Source organism: Pelophylax lessonae (genome assembly GCF_965119305.1).
Source record: "Pelophylax lessonae genome assembly, chromosome: 11".
Taxonomy (NCBI): domain Eukaryota; kingdom Metazoa; phylum Chordata; class Amphibia; order Anura; family Ranidae; genus Pelophylax; species Pelophylax lessonae.
The window spans coordinates 165,345,960-165,357,277 of NC_138778.1; positions in this window are offsets into that span (position 1 = coordinate 165,345,960).

An 11,318-nucleotide genomic window follows, 5' to 3' on the forward strand; every position below is an offset into this window, starting at 1 on the left:
CACGGCGGCAGCAGAGGCACGCGTGGCCGACGACCCTGAAGGGTCCCTGTCGGGGCTCCTAGGGTGACGCTGAGCTCGAGGGGATGGGTCCGGTGAAAAACGCTCCGGAGGCCGCGACCTCCGAGCCCGCGGGACCGCCAGCCCCCCTGACTCCTGGGGAGAGTCCTGAACCCCCACCAAAGCTGAGACCTGGGCCCGGAGCCACTCGGTCCCCTTCACCGCGGCAGTGGCCTTGATTTGGGCCATCAAAACTTCCACCTCCGCCATCGCAGCTGGACCAGGGAACCCAAAGTGAGATGCTCTGCAGGACAAGAAGGTGGGTGACAAGCTTCTTCTTCCTTCGTCCGTTGATCTTCACTGACCTCCAACTCTTAGGGGCCACCCCTCCTAACTGTACCTCAACCCCACCCAAACCTAGTCCACCAATCCCTGAATCCCCCCAAACCAAAACAACTTAGTTTAACTCATACCTGTCCTGTCTCCCCTCTTCACATGGTCATGTCTGCCCTGCGCTATTTTTTTTTTTTTTTTCGCTTCGGGCCTTGCTGATCCGCCTGTCCGTTTTTTTGGCGGATCTGAACGGTCCCCCCATGCATCTCTATGGGGGATCGGATGTCAGCGGAGATATGTCCGCTGACATCCGATCCGATCCGTCAAATCCGGATGGATGGAAACCCTATTTTCCATCCGTCCAGCGGATCGGATCGGATGGGATCAGATGAGAACCTTCTATGTGCTGCTGCTGCAGCACCACTGGCTCAGATCAACTGCCTGACTTCTCCTCATCCCTGAGTGAGGGAACATCTTCTGACTCCTTTAGAGGCTCAGACATCATCGGGGGCTGGCGTCAGTGACCCATGCCCACCTCCTCCACATTCTGCAGGTAGCCTTATGGGCCATACACACTATAAGATTTTTTGAAGACTTTTTCCTTTAGACTTACCAAAACCATATAATATGAGGTCAAACCTAAACACTTTCAATTTGTATGCAATCTGGCAGGCCCTTGCACTACATAGAAAAGGTAAATCTGAAGGAAATCTAACCACAAAAGTTGGATAGTGTGTATCCAGCTTTACATTCTTCTGTTCTATAGATCTAGTCTGCAAACTAACTGTAAAGAGTAAGTCAACCAACAACATACACATTCTTGCTGAGAACCTACCTCTCTCTCACATAATGGGTCTGTCCCCACATTTATCACCTTGGGATGCTGTGAGTGGGTTGCTTGTCAGCTGGGTTTTGGAAACATATCTAGGTTTTGTGTGTGTGGTGCATATCATCTTGGATGGGGGGGGGGGGGGCTGCTGTGAGTGGGGCGCTTGTCAGCTAAGAAGTGTTGTGTGTATGGGTGGGTAACACATCATCTAGGGGGTGCTGTTAGTGGGGCGCTTGTCAGCTGGAATGTGCTGTGTGGGTAACCCCTATTTCCTGGGGGCTGCTGTGTGTGGGGCGCTTGTCAGCTGGGAAGTGCTGTGTGGGTAGCTCCTATTATCTGGGGGCTGCTGTGAGTGGGGCCCTTGTCAGGTGGAAAGGGCTGTGTGGGTAACTCCTATTATCTGGGGGCTGCTGTGAGTGGGGCGCTTGTCAGCTGGGAAGTCCTGTGTGGGTAGCCCCTATTATCTGGGGGCTGCTGTGAGTGGGGCCCTTGTCAGCTGGGAAGTGCTGTGTGGGTAACCCCTATCATCTGGGGGGTGCTGTGAGTGGGGCGCTTGTCAGCTGGGAAGTGCTGTGTGAGTAACTCCTATTATCCGGGGGCTGCTGTGAGCGGGGCGCTTATCTGCTTGGAAGTGCTGTGTGGGTAACCCCTATTATCTGGGGGCTGCTTTGAGCGGGACGCTTGTCAGCTGGGAAGAGCTATGTGGGTAATCCCTATTATCTGGGAGTGCTGTTAGTGGGGCGCTTGTCAGCTGGGATGTGCGGTGTGGGTAACCCCTATTATCTGGGGGCTGCTGTGAGTGGGGCGCTTGTCAGCTGGGAAGTGCTATGTGGGTAACACCTATTATCTGGGGGTGCTGTGAGTGGGGCGCTTGTCAGCTGGGAAGTGCTGTGTGGGTAACCCCTATTATCTGGGGGCTGCTGTGAGTGGGGCGCTTGTCAGCTGGGAAGTGCTGTGTGGGTAACCCCTATTACCTGGGGGTGCTGTGAGTGGGGAACTTGTCAGCTAAGAAATGCTGTGTGGGTAGCACCTATCATCTGGGGGTGCTGTGAGTGGGGCGCTTGTCAGCTGGGAAGTGCTGTGTGGGTAACCCCTATTATCTGGGGGCTGCTGTGAGTGGGGCGCTTGTCAGCTGGGAAGTGCTGTGTGGGTAACACCTATTATCTGGGGGTGCTGTGAGTAGTGATGTCGCAAACCTAAAATTCGCCGTTCGCGAACGGCGAACGCGGACATCGGCAAATGTTCACGAACCGGCGAACCGGGCGAACCGCCATAGACTTCAATAGGCAGGCGAATTTTAAAACACACAGGGACTCTTTCTGGCCACAATAGTGATGGAAAAGTTGTTTCAAGGGGACTAACACCTGGACTGTGTCTTTCTTATGACGAAACGTTGGCGATCCCAGACATAAACGTCCACACGCCCCCCAACGAAGCCGGCCGTTTATCCATATGCTGATCTGGAGACTTGCGGGACGCCGCGGTTAGATCCATGACCGGCACATACTACATGCCTGTTTTTGTCTTTTAAATTGTAAGTAGTTTTTTTAATAAATTTACCTATTGGTTTACGGGATTACGCTATGGGCCTCTGTTTCTTTCTACATATGGCTTTACGTTCAATGGAGTATATGAGAAGTTCCAAGTGTGCCACATATTAATGTGATCGGTTTAACAACACACCGGAAACGGCTTTCGGCTTTTGGAGTCTTTCGAAGCACCTGAGCTTGATATCGGTTGACCTACTGGTTTACTACTAGCTGGGAGAGGCTGTCTCATTAAATTGAGCAGCCACGGAATTTCGGTAAGCTGCTTGTTATACCTGAGCACAAGGGTGTCCCCTTCCTACACTTTTCCCTGGTGTCACTGGAAGAAAGTTATTTTGCACGTGGATTCACATCTCTGCACTTAATATTGGGACTATTCATTTGGACATTATCCCCTCTCCTTTTTTGTTTTCTTTATATGAGCTTTTCAGCTATATAATTGTATACTGATTTCAGCGCTGCACTTTTTGGTTTTTATTATACTTTTTAACTTATTTTGTAGCTGCTGCATCCTTTGCGACTGCCGGTAATTGGGTAACATATCACAGACTTTCTGCTTATACCGGGGGTCTAGTAGCGTGGCCACCCAGTACAGGTCGTTCTCCTTCAGCCTTTTTATACGAGGGTCCCTCAACAGGCATGACAGCATGAAAGACCCCATTTGCACAAGGTTGGATGCCGAGCTACTCATGTCCAATTCCTCGTCCTCACTGATGTCATTGAAGGTGTGTTCTTCCCCCCAGCCACGTACAACACCACGGGTACCAGATAGGTGACAACGAGCACCCTGGGATGCCTGCTGTGGTTGGTGTTCCTCCTCCTCAAAGCCACATTCCTCCTCTGACTCCTCTTCCTCACACTCCTCTTCCAGTGTTGCCGCAGGTCCAGCAATAGATGGTAAGGCTGTTTCTGGTGGTGGTGATGGTGACCACAACTCTTCCTCTTCCTCTTCACGCTCATCTACGGCCTGATCCAGCACTCTTCGCAGGGCACGCTCCAGGAAAAAAAACATATGGGATGATGTCGCTGATGGTGCCTTCGGTGCGACTCACTAGGTTTGTCACCTCCTCAAAAGGACGCATGAGCCTACAGGCATTGCGCATGAGCGTCCAGTAACGTGGCAAAAAAATACCCAGCTCCGCAGAGGCTGTCCTAGCACCCCGGTCATACAAATACTCGTTGACCGCTTTTTCTTGTTGGAGCAGGCGGTCGAACATTAGCAGTGTTGAATTCCAACGTGTCGGGCTGTCGCAAATCAAGCGCCTCACTGGCATGTTGTTTCGCCGCTGAATATCTGCAAAGTGCGCCATGGCCGTGTAGGAACGCCTGAAATGGCCACACACCTTCCTGGCCTGCTTGAGGACGTCCTGTAAGCCTGGGTACTTCTGCACAAAACGTTGCACAATCAGATTCAACACATGTGCCATGCACGGCACATGTGTCAACTTGCCCAAATTCAATGCCGCCAACAAATTGCTGCCGTTGTCACACACCACTTTGCCGATCTCCAGTTGGTGCGGGGTCAGCCACTGATCCACCTGTGCGTTCAGGGCGGACAGTAGTGCTGGTCCGGTGTGACTCTCTGCTTTCAGGCAAGTCAACCCCAAGACAGCGTGACACTGTCGTATCCGGCATGTGGAATAGCCCCTGGGGAGCTGGGGGGGGTGCAGTTGGTGTGGAGCAAGACGCAACAGCAGAAGAGGACTCAGCCGAGGAGGTTAGCAAAGAGGATGGAGTAGGAGGAGTAGAGGAGGTGGCAGCAGGCCTGCCTGCAAGTCGTGGCGGTGTCACCAACTCCTCTGCAGCAGAGCCACGCATTCCATGCTTGGCAGCCGCCAGCAGGTTTACCCAATGCGCAGTGTAAGTTATATACCTGCCCTGACCGTGCTTTGCAGACCAGCTATCAGTGGTCAGATGGACCCTTGCCCCAACACTGTGTGCCAGACGGGACATGATTTCCTTTTCCACAATAGAGTACAGGTTGGGGATTGCCTTTTGTGAAAAATCATTTCGGCCGGGTACCTTCCACTGCGGTGTCCCAATAGCGACAAATTTTTTGAAGGCCTCAGACTCCACCAGCTTGTATGGTAAAAGCTGGCGGGCTAAGAGTTCCGACAAGCCAGCTGTCAGACGCCGGGCAAGGGGGTGACTCTGAGAGATTGGCTTCTTACGCTCAAACATTTCCTTGACAGACACCTGACTGTGGGCAGATGAGCAGGAACTGCTGAAGGTGAGAGGCGGAGGGGCGGGTTGTTGATAGGGGGCATGGAGGACAGCAGTGGTTGACGTGGCTGAAGATGCTGGACCAGGAGGAGGATGGTGGCTTTCAGTTTGTGTGCTGCTTTTACTCATGTGTTGATCCCATAGGCGTTTGTGATGTGAGATCATGTGCCTTCGCAAAGCAGTTGTACCTAGGTGGGTGTTGGACTTCCCACGACTCAGTTTCTTTTGGCACAGGTTACAAATGGCATCGCTGATATCAGAGGCAGACACACAAAAAAAATGCCACACTGCCAGGGCCGGACTGGGAATACAATTCAGCCCTGGAAATAATTTCATACCAGCCCCATAGCATTATTATACCAGCCCAACAGCATAACGTCATTATTTTCTTGTTCATAATAGGGAAAACCATGCATTTTAAAGCAAATTTGAAGAGTGTATTATATACAGATAAGACAGACATGAAAGCACATAGGGCTTTATAAATATAAGAGCAAACGTCTTTCCAGGCTCCCTCTCAGAGACTGCAGACACGATAAAAGACAAGAGATGGTCAGAGGCTACAGACATGTTACAGGAGCTCGTTATTGGCTGCGGACATGGTACAGGAGCTTGTCAGAGGCTACAGACATGTTACAGGAGCTGGTCAGGGGCTGCGGACACAGTACAGGAGATGCAAGAGACCACGGACAGGATACAGGAGATGGTCAGAGGTTGCAGACATGGTACAGGAGATGTCATGGGCTGCGGACATAGTACAGGAGAGGTCATGGGCTGCTGACATGTAACAGGAGATGATCAGAGGTTGCAGACATGGTACAGGAGATGTCATGGGCTGTGGACATGTAACAGGAGATGTCATGGGCTGCAGACATGGTACAGGAGATGTCATGGGCTGCAGACATGTAACAGGAGATGTCATGGGCTACAGACATGTAACAGGAGATGTCATGGGCTACAGACATGTAACATGAGATGTCATGGGCTGCAGACATGTAACAGGAGATGTCATGGGCTGCAGACATGTAACAGGAGATGTCATGGGCTGCGGACATGGTACAGGAGATGTCATGGGCTGCGGACATGTAACAGGAGATGCAGGGGCTGCGGACATGTAACAGGAGATGCAGGGGCTGCGGATATGGTACAGGAGATGCAGGGGCTGCGGACATGGTACAGGAGATGCAGGGGCTGCGGACATGGTACAGGAGATGCAGGGGCTGCGGACATGTTACAGGAGATGCAGGGGCTGCGGATATGTAACAGGAGATGCAGGGGCTGCGGATATGGTACAGGAGATGCAGGGGCTGCAGACATGGTACAGGAGATGCAGGGGCTGCGGATATGTAACAGGAGATGCAGGGGCTGCGGATATGGTACAGGAGATGCAGGAGCTGCGGACATGTAACAGGAGATGCAGGGGCTGCGGACATGTAACAGGAGATGCAGGGGCTGCGGATATGGTACAGGAGATGCAGGGGCTGCGGACATGGTACAGGAGATGCAGGGGCTGCGGACATGGTACAGGAGATGCAGGGGCTGCGGATATGGTACAGGAGATGCAGGGGCTGCGGACATGGTACAGGAGATGCAGGGGCTGCGGATATGGTACAGGAGATGCAGGGGCTGCGGATATGGTACAGGAGATGCAGGGGCTGTGGACATGTTACAGGAGATGCAGGGGCTGCGGATATGGTACAGGAGATGCAGGGGCTGCGGATATGGTACAGGAGATGCAGGGGCTGCGGATATGGTACAGGAGATGCAGGGGCTGCGGACATGTAACAGGAGATGCAGGGGCTGCGGACATGTAACAGGAGATGCAGGGGCTGCGGATATGGTAAAGGAGATGCAGGGGCTGCGGACATGGTACAGGAGATGCAGGGGCTGCGGACATGGTACAGGAGATGCAGGGGCTGCGGATATGGTACAGGAGATGCAGGGGCTGCGGACATGGTACAGGAGATGCAGGGGCTGCGGATATGGTACAGGAGATGCAGGGGCTGCGGATATGGTACAGGAGATGCAGGGGCTGTGGACATGTTACAGGAGATGCAGGGGCTGTGGATATGGTACAGGAGATGCAGGGGCTGCGGATATGGTACAGGATATGCAGGGGCTGCGGATATGGTACAGGAGATGCAGGGGCTGCGGATATGGTACAGGAGATGCAGGGGCTGTGGACATGTTACAGGAGATGCAGGGGCTGCGGATATGGTACAGGAGATGCAGGGGCTGCGGATATGGTACAGGAGATGCAGGGGCTGTGGACATGTTACAGGAGATGCAGGGGCTGTGGACATGTTACAGGAGATGCAGGGGCTGCGGATATGGTACAGGAGATGCAGGGGCTGTGGACATGTTACAGGAGATGCAGGGGCTGCGGATATGGTACAGGAGATGCAGGGGCTGCGGATATGGTACAGGATATGCAGGGGCTGCGGATATGGTACAGGAGATGCAGGGGCTGCGGATATGGTACAGGAGATGCAGGGGCTGTGGACATGTTACAGGAGATGCAGGGGCTGTGGACATGTTACAGGAGATGCAGGGGCTGCGGATATGGTACAGGAGATGCAGGGGCTGTGGACATGTTACAGGAGATGCAGGGGCTGCGGATATGGTACAGGAGATGCAGGGGCTGCGGATATGGTACAGGATATGCAGGGGCTGCGGATATGGTACAGGAGATGCAGGGGCTGTGGACATGGTACAGGAGATGCAGGGGCTGCGGATATGGTACAGGAGATGCAGGGGCTGCGGATATGGTACAGGAGATGCAGGGGCTGTGGACATGTTACAGGAGATGCAGGGGCTGTGGACATGTTACAGGAGATGCAGGGGCTGTGGACATGTTACAGGAGATGCAGGGGCTGCGGATATGGTACAGGAGATGCAGGGGCTGTGGACATGTTACAGGAGATGCAGGGGCTGCGGATATGGTACAGGAGATGCAGGGGCTGCGGATATGGTACAGGATATGCAGGGGCTGCGGATATGGTACAGGAGATGCAGGGGCTGTGGACATGGTACAGGAGATGCAGGGGCTGCGGATATGGTACAGGAGATGCAGGGGCTGCGGATATGGTACAGGAGATGCAGGGGCTGCGGATATGGTACAGGAGATGCAGGGGCTGTGGACATGGTACAGGAGATGCAGGGGCTGTGGACATGTTACAGGAGATGCAGGGGCTGCGGATATGGTACAGGAGGTGATCAGAGGTTGCGGACATACAGGTGCCTGAGGAGGAGAGGGGGGCAACTAGAACATGTTACACCCTGAATACTGGGGGAGCTACACTCAGATTGAAATTCAGCTGTTCCCTGCTGAACTAGACAAATCTCAATCTGTATGTAGCCAGCTTTACCTTATTCCTTGCTCCTTTAGGCTTCCTCCAGTGCTGTAACTTGTCCCCTTCAGCTTCTATGTAGAGTACTGGCTGTGGTCACACTCCAGCATCCCCATCATCCTATACAGGGTTAATGTCCCTGTATTATATGTGATGATGTCAGGACTTTGTGTGGAGGAAGAGAGCACTGGAGCTGTCTGCAACATGGAATAAGGTAAAAGAGGCATTTCTCCCCCTCCCCCTCCCCACACCTACACTGCAAGGGGGCACTTTTTTTATATACTTTGCTATAGCTGGCTCTGTTATGCAATTCCATTCAGTGCTGTTTATACTTCGATTTTCTAATAGGTTAGGAATATGCTTAGACTTCTGAGGTGATACATAGATGTATTCCATATACATACTATAACTTATTATAAAAGTTGTGTGTGGAATACATCTATGTATCACTTCAGACGTCCCAGTATATCCCTAACCTGTTCCAGAAAGTGTCTCTCTCTCTTAGTAAACCTGCAATGTAAGATACAGGGCAGGTTTACACACAGCATAGAGGGTAGAAGGCAGAGAAGACTCACAGGGAGAAGCTGAAGGCTGCCATCCATCTGTCCTCTCAGATCTTCATACAGGGAGAGATATGTGCAGGGCAGGAAGCAATGATCGGGACTGCTGTCTGTGTAACTTCTTCTAGCCCCGCCCACCTGTACTGGAGCTCCGTGAAAGCCCCGACTCAGCCAGCTGACAAAGTGAGGCGTGGCTGCACTGCAAAAGCATATCACTACACCAGACAGCAGTTCTAATGAAGTGGGCGGCACCCGGCCGGCGGCCGCTGCTCTTGTGAGAAGAAAAAAAAAACATCCCACAGCAGCCCAATAGCCGATAGCAGCCCCAGGGCAGCCGGCCTGCCGGGGAATTTCCCGCTATCCCGGCAAGCCAGTCCGGCCCTGCACACTGCTGAGCTTTGCAAGGACGGCATTCTGGTGGTGGCAACAGCTTGCGTTGATTGGCGTGCTGTCTGGCTGACCCCGGGTGCCGAATCTACATGCTGTCTGACTGCGCCACTAGCTCCTTGCAATGACCTCCTCCCCCTGCTTCCAACTCGTCTCCTCCTCCTCTCTGTCTCCCCATCTGAACTTTCCCCCTCTTCTTCTGCTCTTCGAGCAGGCACCCAGGTGACATCCACAGACACATCGTCATCATCAGCCGCTTCACTTGACAACTCAGCAAAGGCAGCAGCAGCAGGTACAACATCATCATCATCACAATGTACGTCCATGTGTATAATGCTGCCTGACTGAGACATATCCCCGTTATCTACATCCTCTGGCACTAATAGTTGCGCATCACTTATTTCTTCCAACTGATGTGAAAATAACTCCTCTGATGGATCAAGTGAAGCGGCTGTGGTGCTAGTGTTGGTGGTGGTGCCGGCAGGCTGGCGAGTGGTAAATTGAGAGGTGCCCGAAGCTGAGCTGGAGGAGGATGGTACATTAAGGTTCCGAGCGGAAGCTGTAGATGATTGGGTGTCCTGTGTAAGCCAGTCAACTATGGCCTCAGAATTATTTGAGTTCAGGGTCTGTGGTGGCCTCTGAACACTGGGCATTATTCTAGGGCCTAAGGAAATCACAGCACCACGACCACGACGGCCCTTGCGGGGTGGCCTGCCTCTGCCTGTCATTTTTTTTAATGTGTTGTCACTGTTGTACTATGAGTGCAAGCTGCTGTGCCACCTTATATATCAGTGGTGGGTGGGCAGTGGCACAGTACACTCTCTGTGGACCTGACAGCAGTCACTGGCACCCAGGCAACTGCAATTTAAAAAAAATATATATATATTTTTTTACTTTGCAAGCTGCTGTGCCACCTTATATATCAGTGGTGGGTGGGCAGTGGCACAGTACACTCTCTGTGGACCTGACAGCAGTCACTGGCACCCAGGCAACTGCAATTTAAAAAAAATATATATTTTTTTTTACTTTGCAAGCTGCTGTGCCACCTTATATATCAGTGGTGGTGGGCACACAGTGGCACTGCAGTGGGCACAGTACACTCTGTGGACCTGACAGTCACTGGCAGCCCAGGCAACTGCAATAATAAAAAATATTTTTTTTTTCAATTTATTGCAACAAGATGCTGTGCCACCATATATATATCAGTGGTGGGCAGTGCACTCCAGTGGGTACAGTACACTCTGTGGACCTGACACAGCACTCACTGCAATTATGACAGAGGAAAAAAAAATATTTTTTAAAATGCCAGGTACTGTGCCTGTGCCACCCAAAATGAGTGTGGTGTGCACACAGTACAGTCTGTGGTAGGTCTGTGGCCTCTCACACACAGCGGGCAGGCAACTGCAGTCACAGTGTACAATATATATATATATATATATATAGAAAAAACTCTATTACCAGTTACCAGCCCTTAAAAGGGCTTTTGGGGACGCTAAATATATATATATATGTATATATATAAATAAAAAAAAAAAAACCTCAATTACCAGCCCTTAAAAGGGCTTTTGGGGACGCTAGATATATATATATATATATATATATATATATATATAAAAATTACACAAATACCAGCCCTTAGAAGGGCTTTTTGGGGTGCTGATATTACAGCAGTAGTGGACCAAGAACACTGCAAGACCAGGAACACTGACTAACTGTCCCTAGCTTAACAGCAGCAGCAGCAGCAGCAGCTCTCCCTACTCTCACTACACACACTGCTTCAGAATGATCTAAGATGGATGCTGCCCTTGCTTATTTATAGGAGGTGGGAGGTGTGGGAGGGAGGTATGCTGATTGGCTGGAAATGTGTCTGCTGACTGTGAGGTTCAGGGTCAAAGTTTGCCTCAATGATGTATTATGGGGGGCGGACCGAACATCGCATATGTTCGCCCGCAGCGGCGAACGCGAACATGCGAAGTTCGCCGGGAACTGTTCTATACATCTCTAGCTGTGAGTGGGGAGCGCTTGTCAGCTGGGAAGTGCTGTGTGGGTAACACCTATCATCTGGGGGTGCTGTGAGTGGGGCGCTTGTCAG